The sequence below is a fragment of the Rhinopithecus bieti genome, unplaced genomic scaffold (assembly GCF_001698545.2).
Source record: "Rhinopithecus bieti isolate Rb0 unplaced genomic scaffold, ASM169854v2 scaffold_641, whole genome shotgun sequence".
Lineage (NCBI taxonomy): Eukaryota > Metazoa > Chordata > Mammalia > Primates > Cercopithecidae > Rhinopithecus > Rhinopithecus bieti.
The window spans coordinates 1577987-1598004 of NW_016803417.1; the positions used below are offsets into that span (position 1 = coordinate 1577987).

A 20018-nucleotide genomic window follows, 5' to 3' on the forward strand; every position below is an offset into this window, starting at 1 on the left:
CTGCAGTAACTGAAGAAAGGAAGATCATCATGAGTACTCTCATGTCTTTCTTTACCCAACACCTGGACGTTTTAACCACCAACTTCCCATTCACAGACAAAAAGTAATCCAGGGAGTATTGTTACCAGACAATGACTATTTTTAACAAAAGATTTAAAGTCTGATCTTGCTCTTCCTTTTGATTCTTTCAGTGAGCATGTCCACAGTATGAAACAATTCCCAAGTATACCATTCTGATGGGGTGGGGTGGGGCTGCAGTGTGATGGGAGCTAGAATTGCCTCTTTAACTTTTTATTCAGAAATAATTTTGAACTTACAGAAAATAATTGCAATGATCCTTACTACTCAAGAAGGAGAAAAACAACCCAACACAAAATAAGCAAAAGATTTGAACAGGCATTTTATCAAAGAAGCTATGCAAATGGCAAATGAGCACATGAAAATATGCTTAACATCATTAGTCTGTAGGGAAAGGCTAAAACCACAATAAGATGCCACAACACATCTATCAGAATGGCTGAAATAGAAAAGAGTGATATTACCAACTGTCAGTGAGGACTCGGAGAACTGGAAGCATCATACATAATTGATGGGAACATAAAATGGTACAGTCTCTTTGGAAAACAGTTGGGTAGTTTCTTAAAGAAATAAACATAAACTTAACACATCACCCAGAAATTCCACTCATAGGTATTTAGTCAGGAGAAGTGAAAATATGTGTCTACATAAAGACTTGTATGTGGATGTTCACAGTAGCATGACCTAACAATAAAACTAAAAACAGTCCAAATGTAGAACGGATAAACAAAATGTGATAAATCCATGCAGTGAAATACTATTCAGTGTTAAGAAAAGAACAAGCTACTGATACCTGCTAAACGTGGATGACTTTAATAACATTATGTTGAGTGGGAGTAGTCAGGCACAAAAGACTGCAAATGGTATAGTTCCACCTATGCAAAATTTCTGGAAAGCTGTATACATTTACTAAAACACTATACTGGTACACTTAAAATAGGTAAATTTTATGGTATGTAAATTATACCCAAATAAAGCTTTTTTAAAACTGGGAGCATATTGTAAGTATTGTTTGTACTGTGCTTTTTTTTACTCAAAACTATAACTCAAAGGGAGTTTCATATTAGCATAGGAGATGGCCCTCATTTTTTAGTGGTTATATAATGGTTCGTTGTATGACTGTGCCCACATTTAAGTAATGTAAACAGCCATGAACAAAAAGTTCTCATTTCCCCATTCCGTCCAAAGACCTCGTAGGCATACAGTTTCTGTGTTCAGTTTTAAAAGCTACAAATTCGTTCCTTCCTTGCCTCAAAATCTCTTGAGCACCCTGTGGTGGATACTAATGGTGCCTCCCTTGTCCCCTCCACACCCACTGTTCCCATCCATGCCAAGGGTTTCCCACTGCAGGTACCCGTGAGTCTCTTCCTGAAGTCTCTCTGGTGACGGGAGCATACCGGAATCACTCATGGGTGGCCAGAAGTGTCAGGAAGTTACTGCCTTTTGGAGCAGTCCTCACCAATGAGGGAAGGAAGCTATGGACAAACACCCCAGCTCCCTCACTCTGTGGGTAAAAACACTCAGAGGTGAGGTTTCCAGCAACTCACAGAGCTCCCAGCACCACTGAACCCCCATTGCCAATGGCAGCATCTGATCTTTAACACTCGTTCTTTCCCTTCTCTGTCCATTTCCCTACCCGTCCTCCATCCTTCCTGGAATCTAAATCCTTGTCCAAAATAAATTACTGTATCTAAATCCTTGTCCAAAATAAACCACCACCAAGAAGCGACAGTTACTAACTGGCTTATACATCTGGTACTTTCCACTTTATCCTTGTGCATTTGTTTTTTTATATTAAACAATCTTTATTTGAAGAACAGTACCTTACAATCTTAACACTAGCAAACTTCAACAAGAGCAATTTCAGCATCAATAAACAGTAGCTAAACTAATGAGAGAGCAATCAAAAGTGCTTTAAAGGGAGCAGCACTGGCTGATGTTCTGCTGAGGCTCTGGGCATTCAGAACCTGGCTAAAGGGAAAACAGAATCAAATCGGCAGGTGCTCCAGACCCAAGCTCCCACATTGTGACCCACTTCCCTCCTGGGGTCCTGGCAGTCCATAGTCTGCTTGGTACATCTTTTTTCATTTCTCTGAGATGGAGTCTTGCTCTGTCACCCAGGGTGGAGTGCAGTGGCACAATCTCAGCTCACTGCAACCTCTGCCTCCCAGGTTCAAGTGATTCTCATGCCTCAGCCTCCTGAGTAGCTGGGACTATAGGCATGCACTACCACACCTGGCTATATATATTTTTTTCGTATTATTAAGAGATGGGGTTTTGCCATGTTGGCCAGGCTGGTCTTGAACTCTGGACCTCAAGAAATCCACCTGCCTTGGCCTCCCAAAGTGCTGGGATTACAGGAGTGAGCCACCACACCTGACCCCTCTTGGCACTTCTGGGTTCCTGTGGGCTGCGGATGGTGGAGCCCTAGGAGCCAAAGGGCCACTCAGGAAAGGCTGCAACTTGGCCTTGCAGTCAGCTGGCTTCTGCCTGTTGTAGTCGTTTTCTTTCTGCAGCACCTGGAGTGCTGTCTCAGTTGTTGCAGCGGCCATCTAGCTTTCCTGGGATCTCCCTCTGAAAACTGGAAGTGTCTTTCTTCAATTCCTGGGCCAGGTGTTGGGCCATCTTCTTGTAGTGGTTGTGGGTGTGACACGTAGTGCATGTACATGTGCGCCTTGTGAAGTCTCTGGTCAAGGTCCAGGCAGTAGGCGTCTCCTCTGTGGACTCCCCATGAGGCCCCATCATGTGTTCTCGGTGGAGATCAGGCAGAACAGGAAGTGTCAGCTGCAGCTTCAGGAGCTCCCTCTCCAGCTGTGCCCTTGCACCCTGCAGAGAGGCCTGCTCGCTGATCAGACTTTGGACTTGTGCTGTGAGTTCTTTATACCTTTGATTTCTTCCCACGATTGCATGTCTGCTTCTCCAGTCTCCCCCTAAGGACATTCGGAGGATGCACCTAAGTCACCATCGTCATCCACACTCTTCAGAGGGACTTGTGGCTGGGACGCTAGGGGACCACCAAATCCTGTTGCCCTGTTCTCCTCCTCTGCCAAGTTCCCGTCCTCCGCATGGTCTCTACCACCCTCTAGCAGATGTAGGACGCTGGGCGGGGTGTGGACCAGGGAGGTCAGTTGCTTCACTCCAGCGTTCATGACTGTTTCATTCCTGCCTTGGCCTGCTTCAGCCTTTCCTTCTTTGCCTGCAAGCGTTGCTTCTGTCTGACAATTTCCTGGTTGGGCAGCTCTGCAGGTTGCTGATGGTCACTGCTGTCATTCAGATCATCCACAGTTTTCCCCTCATCTTCTGCCCCAGCTGTGAAGTATATGGATATGCTTTGCATCAGTCACTTAGGGAAGTTCAGGAGGCTTCCTGTTTGGTGCTTTTTTCAGAAGCTCACCTAGTTCCTGATGGGAAGACCTGCTTATTTCACTCAGAACCCTAGGCAGAGGGTTTGGAGCAATCCAGGACTGGCCTGTGGAATGAGTGACATGAGGCCCCCCACTGGCCTAGGGTGCTGGCTGCATCGTGGCTCTGGCCTTTCGTTGGACCACACCCTGGATGACATCCCTTTGGGCTGGCTCTGCCCTTCTTGTCACTGCATGTCGTCTCCTGACCATAAAGGCCACCATAGCAGTGCATGCCCAGATCACCCAGGGTATCCCTAGGGTCGCTGGCACTAGTCCCAGGATTCTGTACATCCCTAGCACTGCCACCCACAGGGGGCCAGCAGCAGCTGAGTAGGCATTGTATAGCGAGCAGCAGGCCCTCCGTGGCTCCAGAAGGTTCTGCTGCTCTGTCTCCACTTGTCAGTGGCCTGTGGACCACAGTTAACCAGAACCCTGCGGAGTGTTTTGTCTCTGACACAAACAAGGGCCCACCAAACAGGGTAGACCATCCGTTGGGCTGGGGGAGGGGAGGCATCTTGTGCTCTAGAAAACTGTCCCTGATTTTGCTGTGCAAATAGAAAGTGACATTACTTAAATAGGGCCTTGGGGGAGTGGAAAGAGTTCATGGCAGACCCAAGCTCAGGCTACTCCAGGCCCCATCTGGCCCTACAGCATAGCTAGATGGTCAAAGCAGGGCCATGTCACAGCCCGTGTCTACAGACGATCCTCTTCTCAGCTTTCCTTCACCCGACTCGCCTTCCCCTGACTCTCAATGGGCCATGGCGGCCTCTCTGGCCCTGCTGGGGACCGGGCTCAGGGAGGAGAGGGGAGGCCTGTGACTGCCAGGTGAATTTATACAGACAGAAGCAAGCCACTAAGCATGCAGGCATCTTAACGGTATGCATAAGGCATACGATTTCATTCACAGTTTAATTAGAATGCACTGTAAGACACTAGCATCAAGGTATGGGTTCATTTCATTGCTTGCTTAGCCAATGCAAGGACACAGTATAAATAACTTATGAGTGTTTGGAAAGACATTTAATCATTTAAGGCTTAGGTTTCTTCCGCAGACCTTCTTTAGACGGCCAAGAACACAACAGTGATGCCACCCCTAGCATATGTTTTATGACTTATAACTCACAAAAAGCATAAAACAGCAAGTCTTTTCCATGCTAAGTTGGAAAAAGTACTGTAAATTTATGGCTGCAAATTCCAACCAACATAAAAGCCTTTGCCTCTTCTCCTTCCAGCTAAATTGCATCCATGCCAGATGAGAGAGCCAAGGTATTGAGAGAAGCACAGAAAAGACATTTTTGCAGAATCCAAAACCTTCTCCTAAAATTTAGGAAAACACACACATCAATACGACTGACAATTTATTCATTCTACTTGCTACTCTTATTTCATTCTGACAAGCTTGGGCAACTGGTGTGTGCTGAATCCAAGTCTAATCATTTGAGGCAGCTGCTGAGGTGTTAACAGGTTGTCACTGTGGAGGAATAAGCTCACCATCTCCAAACACTTCATGATTCTAAGGTGAACAAAGCCATCATACAAGATAAAGTAACAATTCCCAGCTCGGGTCTGAGATAAAGAGATTCCTGGAGCCTTATGGTGTGCAGCTTTTAGTATCATCTCATCTCCCATTAATAACAACTTAGAATATCATTAAAGTTTTGGGATTTTGCTGAAAGTGATAACTAAAGCTAGCAATGGTAAAGACTTAAATTTCACATCATGTTTGCCCAATTTGGCAGAAGACAGAGAAAGCATGGTAGATGGCCTTATTGGTCTTCAGTGGAAACTCCTCCAGCAAAGGCAGAATGTATTTCTCTGCCTCTTGACTTAGGTTTGGCCATGTGACTTGCTTTGGCTAATAGAATAATACAGAAATGTCAGTGTGCCATTTCCAAGCACAAGCTTTACAAGGTTTCTTGGGCTTCTACTTATACTCATGCACCTTTGCCGTTGTCACAAGGAGAGCTTTCCTCAGGTAGCCACTGCCCACCAACCTGGACTTAGAGTGTGCTAAGTGTTGCTGGCCTGAACCCAGACATCAGTGGGAAGCCAAGCCTAGCTGAACCTGTGCAGGAAGCAGCATCACCTAGCTGAGCCCAACCTAGATCAGTCAGATCCCAGCTAACCTCTGTTTGCACGAGCTAAACAGATGCTTATTATAAATTACTTGTCTTTTTTTTTTTTTTTTTTTTTTTTTTGAGACAGGATCTCACTCTGTTGCCCAGGCTGGAGTGCAGTGGTACAATCAATCATGGATCACTGCAGCCTCGAGCTCCTGGACTCAAGCGATCCTCCCACCTTAGCTTCCCTATTAGCCAGGACTACAGGTGCACACTACCATGCCTGGCTAATTTTTGTATCTTTTGTAGAAATGCAGTTTCACCATGTTGCCCAGGCTGATCTCAAACTTCTGTGCTCAGACAATCCTCCCACCTCAGCCTCCCAAAGAGCTGGGATTACAGGTGTGAGTCACTGCACCCAGCTCAGTTTTCCTACTGAGTTTGGAGATGGTTTGTTGCACATGTAAGAGCTGATGCCAGAGCAAAGGGGAAGTACAGGAAGCCAGGGGGAATAGTGTATAGTAGGTTTCACCTCTTTCCTTCCCTGGAAAAATGGGTGGCAACGTACAGGATATAATCATGATGTTCACAGTTGTTTTTTAAAAAGTCCATCTCACACCAGTTAGAATGGCAATCATTAAAATGTCAGGAAACAACAGATGCTGGAGAGGATGTGGAGAAATAGGAACGCTTTTACACAGTTGGTGGGAGTATAAATTAGTTCACCCACTGTGGAAAACAGTACGGCAATTCCTCAAGGAACTAGAACTAGAAATACCATTTGACCCAGCAATCCCATTACTAGGTATATACCCAAAGGATTATACATCATTCTACTATAAAGACACATGCACACTCATGTCTATTGCAGCACTGTTCACAATAGCAAAGACTTGGAACCAACCCAAATGCCCATCAATGATAGAATGGATAAAGAAAATGTGGCACATATACACCATAGAACACTACGCAGCCATAAAAAAGGGTGAGTTCATATCCTTTGCAGGGACATGGATGAAGATGTAAACCATCATTCTCAGCAAACTATCCCAAGGACGGAAAAACCAAACACCGCATATTCTCACTCATAAGTGGGAGTTGAACTATGAGAACACATGGACACAGGGTAGGGGAGCATCACACACTGTGGCCTGTTGGGGGTTGGGGAGCTGGGGGAGGGATAACATTAGGAGAGATACCTAATGTAGATGACGGGTTGATGGGTGCCGCAAACCACCATGGGTCATGTATACCTATGTAACAAACCTGCACGTTCTGCACATGTACCCCAGAACTTAAAGTATAATAATTTTTTTTAAAAAGTCCCTATAATTTGGGAAGAGGGCAGTGGCTCATGCCTGTAATCCCAGCACTTTTGGAGACTGAAGCAGGCAGATCACTTGAGGTCAAGAGTTTGAGACCAGCCTGGCCAACATGGTGAAACCCTGTCTCTACTAAAAATACAAAAATTAGCTGGGTGTGGTGGCGCATGCCTGTAATCCCAGCTACCCAGGAGGCTGAGGTAGGAGAATTCTTGAACCCAGGAGGTGGAGGTTGCAGTGAGCCGAGATCGTACCACTGCACTCCAGCATGGGCGACAGAGTGAGACCTCATCTCAAAAAAAAAAAAAAAAAAGGTCCCTATAACTTCTTCCAAGAATATCCTAACTTCTGAGTCCCATAGTTGGACTATTCCAAGATGAATCCTACACAGTCGGTCACAGTAATTGTGGGATTGAGGCCCAGTGCCCACAGTGGTAACCTGCTCATGTCACAGACTATATGGCCTCTTTGCCCTTCGTATCCCACTCCCCACTCCGTCATTGTGCTTCAGAGCATCCCTGCCCATATAAATACTCACATCCCAATTTTTGACCAAAGCTAAGTCTCATTGTAACAAATAGTAGCTAACACTCACTGAACACTTGAATGTGCCTGATGCCATGACACACAGGTAACTTTACTTCTCAGTGCTTCAGTTTTCTCATCTGTAAAATGAGGGTAAGAATAGTGCCTACCTAAATAAACTAGAAAAATCTAGCAGAAATGGATAAATTCCTGGACACAAAGGCCCTCCCAAGACTGAACCAGGAAGAAGCTGAGTCCCTGAATAGACCAATAACAAGTTCTGAAATTTTGAGGCAGTCATAAATAGACTACCAATCAAAAACAAAGCAAAACAACAACAAAACAAAACAAAGCAAAAAAACCCAGATGGATTTACAGCTGAATTCTACCAGAGGTACAAAGAGGAGCTTGTACCATTTCTTCTGAAACTATACCAAACAATTGAAAAGGAGGGACTTCTCCCTAACTCATTTTATAAGGCCAGCATCATCCTGATACCAAAACCTGGCAGAGATACAACAAAAAAATAAAACTTCAGGCCAATATCCCTGATGAACATTGATATAAAAATGCTCAATAAAATACTGGCAAACCAAATCCAGCAGCACATCAAAAAGCTTATTCACTATGATTAAGTCAGCTTCAACCCCGGGATGCAAGGCTGGTTTGACATATGCAAATCAGTAAATGTAATTCATCATATAAACAGAACTAAAGATAAAAACCACATGATTATCTCAATGGATGTGGAAAAGGCCTCCAATAAAACTCCACATCCCTTTATGTTAAAAACTCTCAATAAACTAGGCACTGATGCAACATACTTCAAAATAATAACAGCCATTTATGACAAACCTACAGTTAATATCATAATGAATAGAGAAAAGCTGGAAGCATTCCCCTTGAAAACTGGCATAAGATAAAGATGCCTTCTCTCACCACTCCTATTCAACATAGTATTGGAAGTTCTGGTCAGGGTAATCAGGCCAGAGAAAGATATAAACGGAATCAAATAGGAAGAGAGGAAGTCAAACTGCCTTTGTTTGAAGATGACATGATGCTATATCTAGAAAACCATATTGTCTCAGCCCAAAAACTTCTTGAGCTGATAAGCAACTTCAACAAAGTCTCAGGATACAAAATTAATGTGTGAAAATCACAAACATTCCTATACACCAACAATAGACAAGCAGAGAACCAAACCATGAATGAACTCCCATTCACAATTGCTATAAAGAGAATAAAATACCTAGGAATACAGCTAACAAGAGAAGTGAAGGATCTCTTCAAGGAGAACTACAAACCACTGCTCAAGGAAATCAGAGATGACACAAACAAATGGAAAAACATCCCATGCTCAAGGACAGGAAGAATCAATATCATGAAAATGGCCATACTGCCCAAAGCAATTTATAGATTCAATGCTATTCCCATTAAACTACCATTGCCATTCTTCACAGAATTCAAAAAAACTACTTTAAAATTCACATGGAACCAAAAAAGAGTCTGTATAGGTAAGACAATCTTAAGCAAAAGAACAAAGATCTGATTTTAGTTTTGGGTTTTACATTTAAGTCTTTAATCCATCTTGAGTTGATTTTTGTGTAAGGTATAAGGAAGGGGTCCAGTTTCAATTTCCTGCATACGGCCACCCAGTTTTCCCAGTACCGTTTATTAAATAGGGAATCCTTTCCCCATTGCTTGTTTTTGTCAGGTTTGTCAAAAATCAGATGTTTGCAGATGTGTGGTCTTATTTCTGAGATCTCTATTCTGTTCCTTTGGTCTATGTGCCTGTTTTTGTACCAGTGTCATGCTGTTTTGGTTACTGTAAACTTGTAGTATAGTTTGAACTCAGGTAGTGTGATGCCTCCAGCTTTGTTCTTTTTGCACACAACAAGCTTTCAATAAATGCTAGTTATTTTCCAGCAAGACTTGCTTATCCTTATTACTATCAGGCTTCTAAGCTGCATCTGCTAGGGTTAAAAGAACAGGGTAGAACTGAGGAAAATAAAGAGGTAAAAGAGAATGAAGAGAAAAGGAGTACATTTCATCTTCATTAAGCCACTTTAAAATTCTCAGCCTGCTGATGGCAGTGCTGGCTAATCAGTGAGCAGGTAGAACAAATGGAACAATAAAGCATTCTCTGTTAATTGTATTTAGTTAATGAAGTTCTATCGCACTTAGGGCAGGAGAAGCCTGGGAACAAGAGAAGATAAAAAAGGAGTCTAGGGGGAGAGGCTGGTTAGGTTGTGCTCCTTGGAGTATAGGTCTAAGGTATGGGAGGCATTTTCAAAGGACTGTGTCCAAGAGAGGATACATTGTTTGCAACAGGGCTCAGCAGGGTCTGGAAGACTTCATTTAGATGTGCAGAGGACCAGGGCTCACTTTAGATGGTGCCAGAGCACTCCTTGGGGTACCATGAAATAGGGCACGAAAACCTAGCTTTTGAGGGGGACTTCAGGACTCAGTCAAGGTGGAGAAGGGGATGGGTCACTCAGTTGGTATTAAAAACTAACCATCCCTAGCGACCCAGGTAAAAGTGGGGACTACCCAAAGGTGGCTGACGGACTGACTGCTTGCCAAGGAATTCTCCTTCAGTGATGTCATCCCTCCAGCCTGCCCTTCTATAACACAGCCTCACTCCAGACCTTCAGTCACACTGTGGCAAGGGCAAGGGAGGGAGGCCAAGCCCCAGGAGCTCTGGCTGTACCCTTTTTTGTTGTTGTTAAAGAAACTTTTGTAGAGATAGTGCCCAAGCTGATCTTGAACTCCTGTCCTCAAGCAATCCTCCTGCCTCAGCCTCCCAAAGGGCTGAGATTACAGACATGAGCCACCATACCTGGCCTGGCCATACATGGTAGAGGCAGCTATTTCTGCCAAGCATGTAGGTCACCTAAGCATGGGGTGCTCGGGACAGGGCCTTGTGAAGTCACACGGCCTGCTCCAAATTCCACCTTTGATGCTGCCTAACTGGGTGATGTAGGGCAAGTGACAACCTCGTAAGACTCAGTTTCCCCATCTGTAAAATGACAATAATAACAATCCCACCTGTATAGGGCTGTTGTGATTATTAAATATGACAGCAGATGCTGTGGTCATCAGTTCTCCAATGTTGTATATTGGCTTTTCCCCTCTTGAAAGTATTTTTTGCTTGGATAATAACCTAGTGAAATATTGTATCTCAGAGTCCTGTGGCAGTTCCTGTTATTGTTTAGTTTACAATTGCATTTTACTGAAGTAATTTATTTATGAAAGTCAAGCACAGGGATGTTTTATCTAACAGGAAGGACAGAGGAAGTGAGAAATAAATCTTTGGCCTCAAAAGACAAACCTACAGCATCATGATAAGACTTCAGTATTTATACCTGGAACTATGCACTTCTTTACTCTGTCATCATTATTCTCAAGAAAATTCACATCTAATGCTCTTTGATGTTTATTTAACATGCATTTATTAGCTGTCTGCTCAGGTAAGGGTCTTTGCTAGAAGAAAAGAGGTGAGGAATAGGAAAGACAGACCAATCCCAGGCCTTCCCAAAATAAAACAAGGGATAGAGACATTGATCACAGAATCACATAATGATGCCAGACATGGTGGCTCACACCTGTAATCCCAGCACTTTGGGAGACTGAGGCAGGTAGATCACAAGTTCAGGAGATCAAGACCATCCTGGCTACCACGGTGAAACGCTGTCTCTACTGAAAATACAAAAAATTAGCCAGGCATGGTGGCGGGAGCCTGTAGTCCCAGCTACTTGGGAGGCTGAGGCAGGAGAATGGCATGAACCCGGGAGGCAGAGCCTGCAGTGAGCTGAGATCACGTCACTGCACTCCAGCCTGGGCGACAGAATGAGACTCCATCTCAAAAAATAATAATAATAATAAAATAAAATTTAAAAAAACATGAATCACATAATGATTATTTTACATGATAGGGAAAAGAATATTGTGTAATATGAGTAAATACCACAGGATTTAAATTCATGGAGGGAAGGTAGACAGCTTCCTGAGAGAACTCTACATTTAAGTCAGAACAGGAGGCATCCATCCAGGGTCCAAATTAAGAAATAGAGCAGCAACATATTGTGCAGAGATAGTTCTCTAACATTTTTCTCTCTTGTTCCTCTTACTCTGCAAGGGTTTGCTTTCTCTGAGAGCAGTTGTGTCTACAGGGCAGCTAAGGCCCAGATCCCAGCCCAGAAAGAATGTGTAGTTAGAGCAGTGGTGAACCTCACAAGCTTGAAATCAGGTAGCCCTGGGTTTAAACTCCAGCAACACATTCAATAGTTGTGTGGCCTTGGGTAAGTCAGTTTATCTCACTCAAATTCTGTTTTCTTACTTGTAAACAAGTGTAATGATATCTTACACTTAAACAGTGTTGCTGTGGGTTTAAATGAGATAGCTGAAAACAACAGTGTTAATTTTGCTCATGAATCTGTTATAGGGGCAGGGCTCAGCAGGGACGGTTCAGCAGGGACAGCTTATTTCTGCTCCATTCAGCATCAGTGGGGGCAGCTCAAAGGCTGGGGGCTGGAGCCAGCCTTCTAAGTTCCATGTCATCGGGCTGTCAACTGGAGCACCGACATGTAGCCTCTCTGCAGGGCCTGGCTTCCTAGAAACATGGTGGCTGGGTCTCAAGGACATGTATCCTAAGAGGTTTAGAGAGCCAGGTGGAAACCCCGTCCCTTTGCTAATCAAGACTTTGCTGTCACTTGGCATCACTTTGCCACATTCTTTATGTCAAGGCAGTCACTGTGTCCTGCTCAGATTCAAGGAGAGGGAAAATAGACCTCTCCACTTGATGGAGGAGTAGCAAAGTTTTGGAGGAGCCATCACTGTGACCTATGTTGAAAAATATGATCTGCCATAGTGGCCTATACTGATATCCCGTCGATGCAATTTCCTTTCAGTGTGAAGATTTATAATTCTATGAAAAAAAGTCTACGAAAAGTAGAGAAGAGGAAGCAAAGTGGTGGGAACTGAAGAGAAGTAGAATCATTACTGCCACATCCTCTTTCAGTTATTGCCAGGTTCTTTGTACTCGGAGGTGGTGTCATCCCTCAGATGGGGCAACAGCAGTGCCCACCTCATGGTGGTGTTGTGATCATTGAATGAACTACCCCATTAAAGTGCTTAAAGCTGTGCCTGGCCCATGATGAGTGCTCTGAAAATGTGAATGGTTTCCCTTTATGCTCATGGGCTCCTAACTTGTCCTGATCTTGATGAGGCCATGCTGCCAGTGTATCATGGACAGAATCCCTCAGACAGCTGGAAAACATCCTCCCTATTGCTCTGTCAGAGCAAAGTCCCTTCCACAGCCACATACCACAACTATAGCACATGATATTCCCAATCACACTGATGAGCTTGGAAATGAAGGAAACGCTGGGGTAGTGCACACTGGGTTTATGGTCTCGCCGCTACATACCCCTTCACGCCAGCATCTCCTCTCCTCTCCCACTGTAGTTCAGCCTGACCTCCCCAGTGTTCTGAAGGGCTTGCACATTTTATCTTTTCTGGTAGAAGTTCAGAAGTCCAGATCTCTTGTCTCCATCTACAACACAAAAATTGACCATTCAGAGTTTTGTATGTATATTAACAACACAATGAACAACCACCCAGAGGACTTGCTTCCTAGCCTGGCTCTAGGAGGAGACATTGCTAAATGAGAACACAGTGATGTCCTTTCCTTCCCATTCCTGGTCCTCCACCTTTGGACCAAGAAACTGAGGAGGGAGATTTCTTTACCAGAATGCCCTGTAAATTCCTGTGCCAATGCTCAGATTTTAAAAACTCTCCATGGTCTTTCATGAATGGAACTAATCAACAAGCATCTTGTCTTCCCCACCAGTTAAGCGACATTTCATTTCTTTCCCTTATCCTTTGCATCACATCGCTTCCTACAAAAAGGATCCCAAAATCTTCCAGTCTAGGATTCTGGAGATGGGACTAATCAGAATAAGAAATTCCTATACTGCCAGGTGCAGTGACTGGCATCTATAATCCCAGCACTTTGGAAAGTGGACGCGGGTGGAACGCTTGGGCTCAGGAGTTCAAGACCAGCCTGGGCAACATGGTGAAATCTTGTTTCTACCAAAACTACAAAAAATTAGCCAGGCATAGTGACACACACCTGTGGTCCCACCTACTCGGGAGGCTGAGGTGGGAGGATCGCTTGAGCCCAGGAGGCTGAAGTTGCAGTAGCAGAGATTATGCTACTGCACTTCAGCCTGAGTGACAGAGTGAGAGTCCATCTCAAAAAAAAAAAAATCCCATATTATCCTATATTTCATTTTTAACTGTTTGAATCAGTATCCTAGCCTTTTCAAAATTACCTAAGTACATGCATGAATGCAGTCACCTTGCTTGAAAATGCAAATATTAGATCAAATCTCAAGTTCCCTTTGACCATCACCATTACCTCCTACATCCTGGGCAGAAGTGGGCATTTTTATAATTTAAATTATATCTTTCCAGATTGCTTCTGTGCATTCCAATATCCAATTACACACACACACACACACACACACACACACACAAACACACATGCGTGCACATGCACACACGTGTATGTGTTTCTTTTCTAAATATATGTTTCTCATGTGCTCTATTCTCCTGCTTATTCCATCCTCGGGATGTCCTATCTAACTCCCAACATCAGTATAAGAAGGTTATCTCATTCTTTTTTTCCCATTGCTTTCCCAATACTTCATAGTCTTGGCTCCTCTGTCAGGCTCTATAACTGGCCTCTGACTTCCCTGCCACCTCCTCTCCCGGAACTCTCACACACAGATGCACATACATCCCTTCCTTCACACCTGGGTCCATGTTAGCTTTCTGGCTTGGAATATCCTCCCTGTCCCTCTCCTCTTCCTTGAGAAGATTCAGCTCTTGGGCTGGGATGCAACATACTTGGGCTTCAGTCCCAGATGAGTTGCTCAGGCAAATTACTTAACCTGGGTTCTTATATAAAAAATAGGGTAATTGTAATAGAATTTATTATACTTCAAAGCATTGCTCTAAAGATTAAGTAGAATAATCCATAGAAAGCATTGGTCCATTGCAGGTTATTTAGTAAATGCTCAAACAATGTGAGCTGCCACCACTGTCAATGTTAGTGATCATCATCATCACCATTTTTCAGGAATCATTTAAATCCCACTTTCCTTCTTAATCCAGATTTTCCTCTGAACCCCTGCTTCCCACACAGATAGGACTACTCCAAATCATCCCAATAAACATTAAGCGACGTTGACATCACTTCACAATGTCTTCTAATATTTACTAATAGATAGGGCTTGGATTCAATTTACTGTCCCACTTGGTATTCAGGGCGAGCTTCACAAATCACACAGAGTAAAGGGAGCCAGTGAGTAAAGTAAGGTTATCCTTTCAAGGGACAAAAATGCTAGGGGTTCTTCTGTTGCATGGTATAAAATAAGTACGTACAAATAAAGTAACTAGGTGTAAATGGCTTATGTTCTTGTTTTTACATAGTTATAAAACCAAGCACAATTGTAAATTATATAAGAACAAGAATGCAAATTAATATAATTAAAAGTAACTCAATTAATGCAAGGGATAATGTTTTCCTGAAACTAAGTCACTCTTGCAACATAAATACGGTGGGGCTACATATTCTAAGAGAGGAAGGGCTTACATGAGAGAACAAGTCAAAAATTACCCTGACAGCTAATTTGCTGTGTGCAGAGGCTCATACTAGTGATAGGTACCTATAAACTGAGACTACCTGGGGGAAGGGCAGACTCCAGTGCTCTGCGTCATGCTGATGCTGGGACACTCACTCGCTGAGTGGAATGGCAGCTGAAATTGCTCACACAATTCAAATTATTCCAATCTGTTCTACTCTCTCTTTGAATTCTCCCACTACATTTCTCTACCTGAATTACTGGGCAGCTTTCATTCATTCACCCCCATTACACTGCATTTGGCCTTCACTAGGGGAAAACAAACAAACAAACCAACATTGACTACGTGTGAAGCCTCCTCTGGCCATCTTCATACCTTGCAACCATCTCAGTTTATGGGACGATTTGGCCCCAAGGCAAATTAAATAAACTCAAACTCAGAGGCAGGCACTGAAATTACTTGGCAGAACTTGGTCCCAAGGCTCAATTCTTTGGGGATTCTCCACCCTGGCTGCACACCTGTGAAGCTTTAAGCAAGCTCCAAGCCCAGAGTACATCCCAAATCAATTACAGCAGAGCCTCTGGGGGTGGGAACCCTATTTTTGAAGCTCCTTGTGTGATTCCAATGTGCACTGAAGGTTGAGAACAGGAATCTATTGACTCGCAGCTTTCAAACACGTTTGACTTCCATCCATGGTAATAAATATATTTCACATCATGATCCATACCCAGGCATAGACATACAAAACAGAAAGAAACATTTTGTAGAACAATACTTAACTGTTGCTACCAGCCATACGCTCTAATATTATCCATATTTTTCACTTTCATTTAAAACAACCCTGGATGTACCCAACTTCACCCCTTAATGAACCACAATTCACTAGGGGTCATGACCTACAGCTTGAAAAACACTGCTCTAGTTAGTCCAGAATGTAATTTGATTAATTAGTAAATGTTATCCTTGACATAAAAACATACTGGATTTCAGACATTCCAAAGGAGGGTATGTGGATCCCTGAGAATAAGTCCATATAGAGGCTCATTTTGAAAATCTTTACTATGGACCAAATCCTTCATTTTACAAAACAGAAAAGGTCAAACTCCTATATACCATTCCTCCTGGATGTGTACGTGCCTGTGTGTGTTACACTTTGCCCTAACCTACCTTTCTTTTCTCTTTTTTCTTTTCTTTTCTTTTCTTTCTTTTCTTTCCTCTTCTCCTCTCCTCTTCTCTTCCTTTCTCTTCTCTTCTTTCTTTTTTTTAGAGACAGTTTCATTCTGTCGCCCAGGCTGGAGTGCAATGGTGCAGTCTTGGCTCACAGCAAGATTTCAGGCTGAGCCACTGCGCCCAGCCCTTTATTTCATATTTTCTTGTGGCGTTTTGTCTATTTGAAAAATCCTTAAATGATGACATTGTGGGCCGGGCGCGGTGGCTCAAGCCTGTAATCCCAGCACTTTGGGAGGCCGAGACGGGCGGATCACGAGGTCAGGAGATCGAAACCATCCTGGCTAACACGGTGAAACCCCGTCTCTACTAAAATACAAAAAAGCTAGCCGGGCGAGGTGGCGGGCACCTGTAGTCCCAGCTACTCGGGAGGCTGAGGCAGGAGAATGGCGTAAAACCCGGGAGGCGGAGCTTGCAGTGAGCCGAGATCGCGTCACTGCACTCCAGCCTGGGCGACAGAGCGAGACTCCGTCTCAAAAGAAAAAAAAAAAAAAATGATGACATTGTGGATCCTTAAACATAGAGCTCTTGGAGCTTAGTGATGTTGCTTCAGTGTGTGTTGTTTGTGGGTGCTGGTCTTTTTTTCCTTTGCCCATGATGCATGGGGTGGGCATGTGCATTTTAACACTTGTTGACTGAGTTTTAGCATTCTAGGATATATTTCCAATTTGGATTTGACACAATGGCACTCTAAGGAGGCTGAAAAAAATGCTCATTTGGTCTTATAGAGAAGGGGATTTGCTGTCACGTGCATCTCAATAGTTAGGCTGTTTTCCATACTAGAACCCCTTCTAACATCAGACTGTATTGTTTTAGATCTCTGACACCCTTATCTCATGGGCAAAATAGAGGGTAATAAAAGCTGATCATAATATCCAACTTTCATTAATATTGCTCTGTAGCATCCACAGTTATTTAAAACTAAGTTTTCTGAGGACCTGAGGGGGAAAAAACTCACCAGGCAAAATGCTATTGGTCAACTTCCAAAGGAGTTTTTACTTTGAAAACTACAATAAATAGTCAAACTCAAACAACCTAAAAAATAGACACAAAACTGAACTTGCACTGAATATGTATGATGTATGTTATAACATCTTACAGAAATTAAGATATCACTACACAAATTAAAACACTATAGCCACTTACAAACAGTGCTTTTCCATAAGAAGAAATATAATCACCTATTAAAAACAGAAACAGACTGACTGAGACTTCCCTGCGAGTCCGGGTTAAGCAGCTGGAACAACTTGGGATGCTGTCCTGACCTTCCTGGGCCAGTGTCACCACATGTGTACACAAGAGCATTTCCTCAGCAAAGTGCCTGTGCTTTAAATGGGTTATTGAACTTTAACAGGGTTGTGTTCCTAACAGAAATGCAAATTCATTTAAAACTTATATTGGTTTCTCAACAAACCAGAATTTCTCCAAAGACAACTAACGTGTTTCTACCTTTGAGAATTCTAAATTGTCTTAAATTTTAATTTAATTTTTCTATGGAGGAAAGCCAAATTTATGAAGGGGATTGTCTTGATCAGAATTATTCATGAATTAACCAATGTTGATCAAACACCTAGTAGGTGCGAGGCGTTGTGAGAAATTCTGAGTCGCCGTTCTCATCAGAAACCTTGAGGTCCTTATAAAGAAATTTATGAATTAAAACCTACAAGGTAATAACAGGTTGAAGAAAATGAAATACCAACTGGGTTTAATGTTTCTTAATCCAGTAGTCACAACTCTAGAAACCGAATTAGTTGCTTATTTTTCCGCATATTTTGATAGCATCATCTAGAAGGTTCATACGTACGTTATTCATCATTACCTAGTATCACTGAATCTTTTTTTTTTTTTTTGAGACAGGATCGCACTCTGTTGTTTAGGCTGGAGTACAGTGGTGCGATTTTGGCTCACCGCAACCTCCACCTCCAGGGTCCAAGTGATTCTCCTGACTCAGCCTCCCAAGTACCTGGGACTACAGGCACCTGCCACCACACCTGACTAATTTTTGTATTTTTACTAGAGATGGGGTTTTGCTATGTTGGCCAGGCTGGGCTCTAACTCTTGACCTCCGGTGATCCACCCGCCTTGGCCTCCCAAAGTGCTGGGATTACAGACGTGAGCCACTGCACCCAGCCCACTGAATCTTTTTGAAGATTTGCACATGCAGGCCACTTGCTGGGTGTCATTTTGAAATGCTGCTATTGGTGGAGTTCATCTCTCACTAAAGCCTTTCTTTTCTATTCTGTACGTGTTGCCTATAGATGCATTATTCTTTGGATCCTTAATTGTGATCCTGGGTATATTATTTTCCCTGATCTTCTCTTAAAGGAGGTAAAATTGGTTCAGTTCATCCTGCCTTAGTGTATCCAAGCTTCACAGGTGAAAAGATACAGTAACCAATTTGACTGATTTTCGTTAAGTACTTAATCCTGCCCATGTTATCTTCATGACAGGACCCCATCTCTGGTGTTGGCTCAGGCTAAGAATTTACTCACCCAGCTATGAGCTTTCTCCTTTCAATTCCCTGTACTTCCCTATCTAGCAACCCTAGCAATGCGTCAGTAGCTACCATGGGGAGCCCAAATCTAGGCTTGTCCAGTCTTTTCCCACAGCTTTTCCTATAAAACGATGAATTCCCAACCTTAGAAAGTGTTAAAACATTGTTCTGTAATCCTAATAACCTGGAAAATTTGGAGTTACTCAAAGTAAAATAAGCTTTTTTGTGCAAGATTTCTAGAGCATCTCTGCTAGTATAATCTAACAGGGTCAAAGAATGTTCCAGCATCTCCCTAAACCCTTTGAGCTTTTATTTGTGAAAACCTCAGGATTAGGCCAGCTGTGAAGATAGTGCCCTGGAGTACTTATTTTCTCCCTCCCTTTTTCCTTTCCTTTTTTATTTTCGTTAAATTAATTGTATTAGAGAAAGGCATTGCCATCTCCCTCTCTGGGGTACGAGAGAGAGAAAGACTAACATTCAAGGAAAACGACGCTATTATCACAGGAAAGCCCCTCTATGGCTGAGCCATCCAATACAGCAGCCACGGGCCCTGCGTGGCAATCGAGCACCTGAAATGTGGTAAGTCTGAATTGGGATGCTTTGTAAGTAGAATATATGCTCCAGGTTTTGAAGACTTAATACAAAAAAAAAAAGTAAAATGCCTCAAAAATAAATTTTCATATTGATCATATGTTGAAATATTGAATTAAATACAATATCTTATCAAAATTAATGTTACCTATTGCTTTTAACTTGCTAAAATGTGACTACAAAAAAATTTTAAATTACATAAGCAGTTTTGTTGGACAGTGCTGCCTGATCGAATAATTCCCAAAGTCTTACTGGTCATCAGTACCTCTTGGCTGGGCTGGTGTATTTGCTGTATTCTGAACACAAAGACACACAAACACAAGGCTATATTCTGAACACCATACACACACACACACACAGTTGCTGCTTAGCCTAAAATATCTTGCCCTCTGCAGTCATCTCCTGTTACCTTCCTGCCCAACCTTTAAGATCCATCTCAAAACGTAATACCCTTTGTCAGATTCAAGTGGTTACCTTTCAATGGTAGTTTGCTGAGATCACACTAGGTATTTTTAATCTAAATGTTAAATTCTACAATAAAAACACAATAACTTATTCGGAAATTCAAGTTAGGGAGGGGTGTAGTTCTTCACACTACTGATAGAGGGAGTCTTCCTCTATTTGGAAAAGACTATCACCTTGGACAGATGGAGTAGATCTGAAATTG

General features: G+C 42.9%; 1 protein-coding gene across 3 annotated transcripts in view; it reads right to left on the reverse strand.

Annotated features, from left to right (window-relative positions):
* RIN2 (Ras and Rab interactor 2) overlaps nucleotides 1–20018 on the reverse strand; it is a 262198-nt gene that overhangs the window by 208825 nt on the left and 33355 nt on the right. For all 3 annotated transcript variants that reach the window (XM_017883330.1, XM_017883322.1, XM_017883355.1), the window contains exon 2: nucleotides 12818–12943. The gene's annotated coding sequence lies outside the window, so the exon portion shown is untranslated. The remainder of the gene's footprint in view (nucleotides 1–12817; nucleotides 12944–20018) is intronic.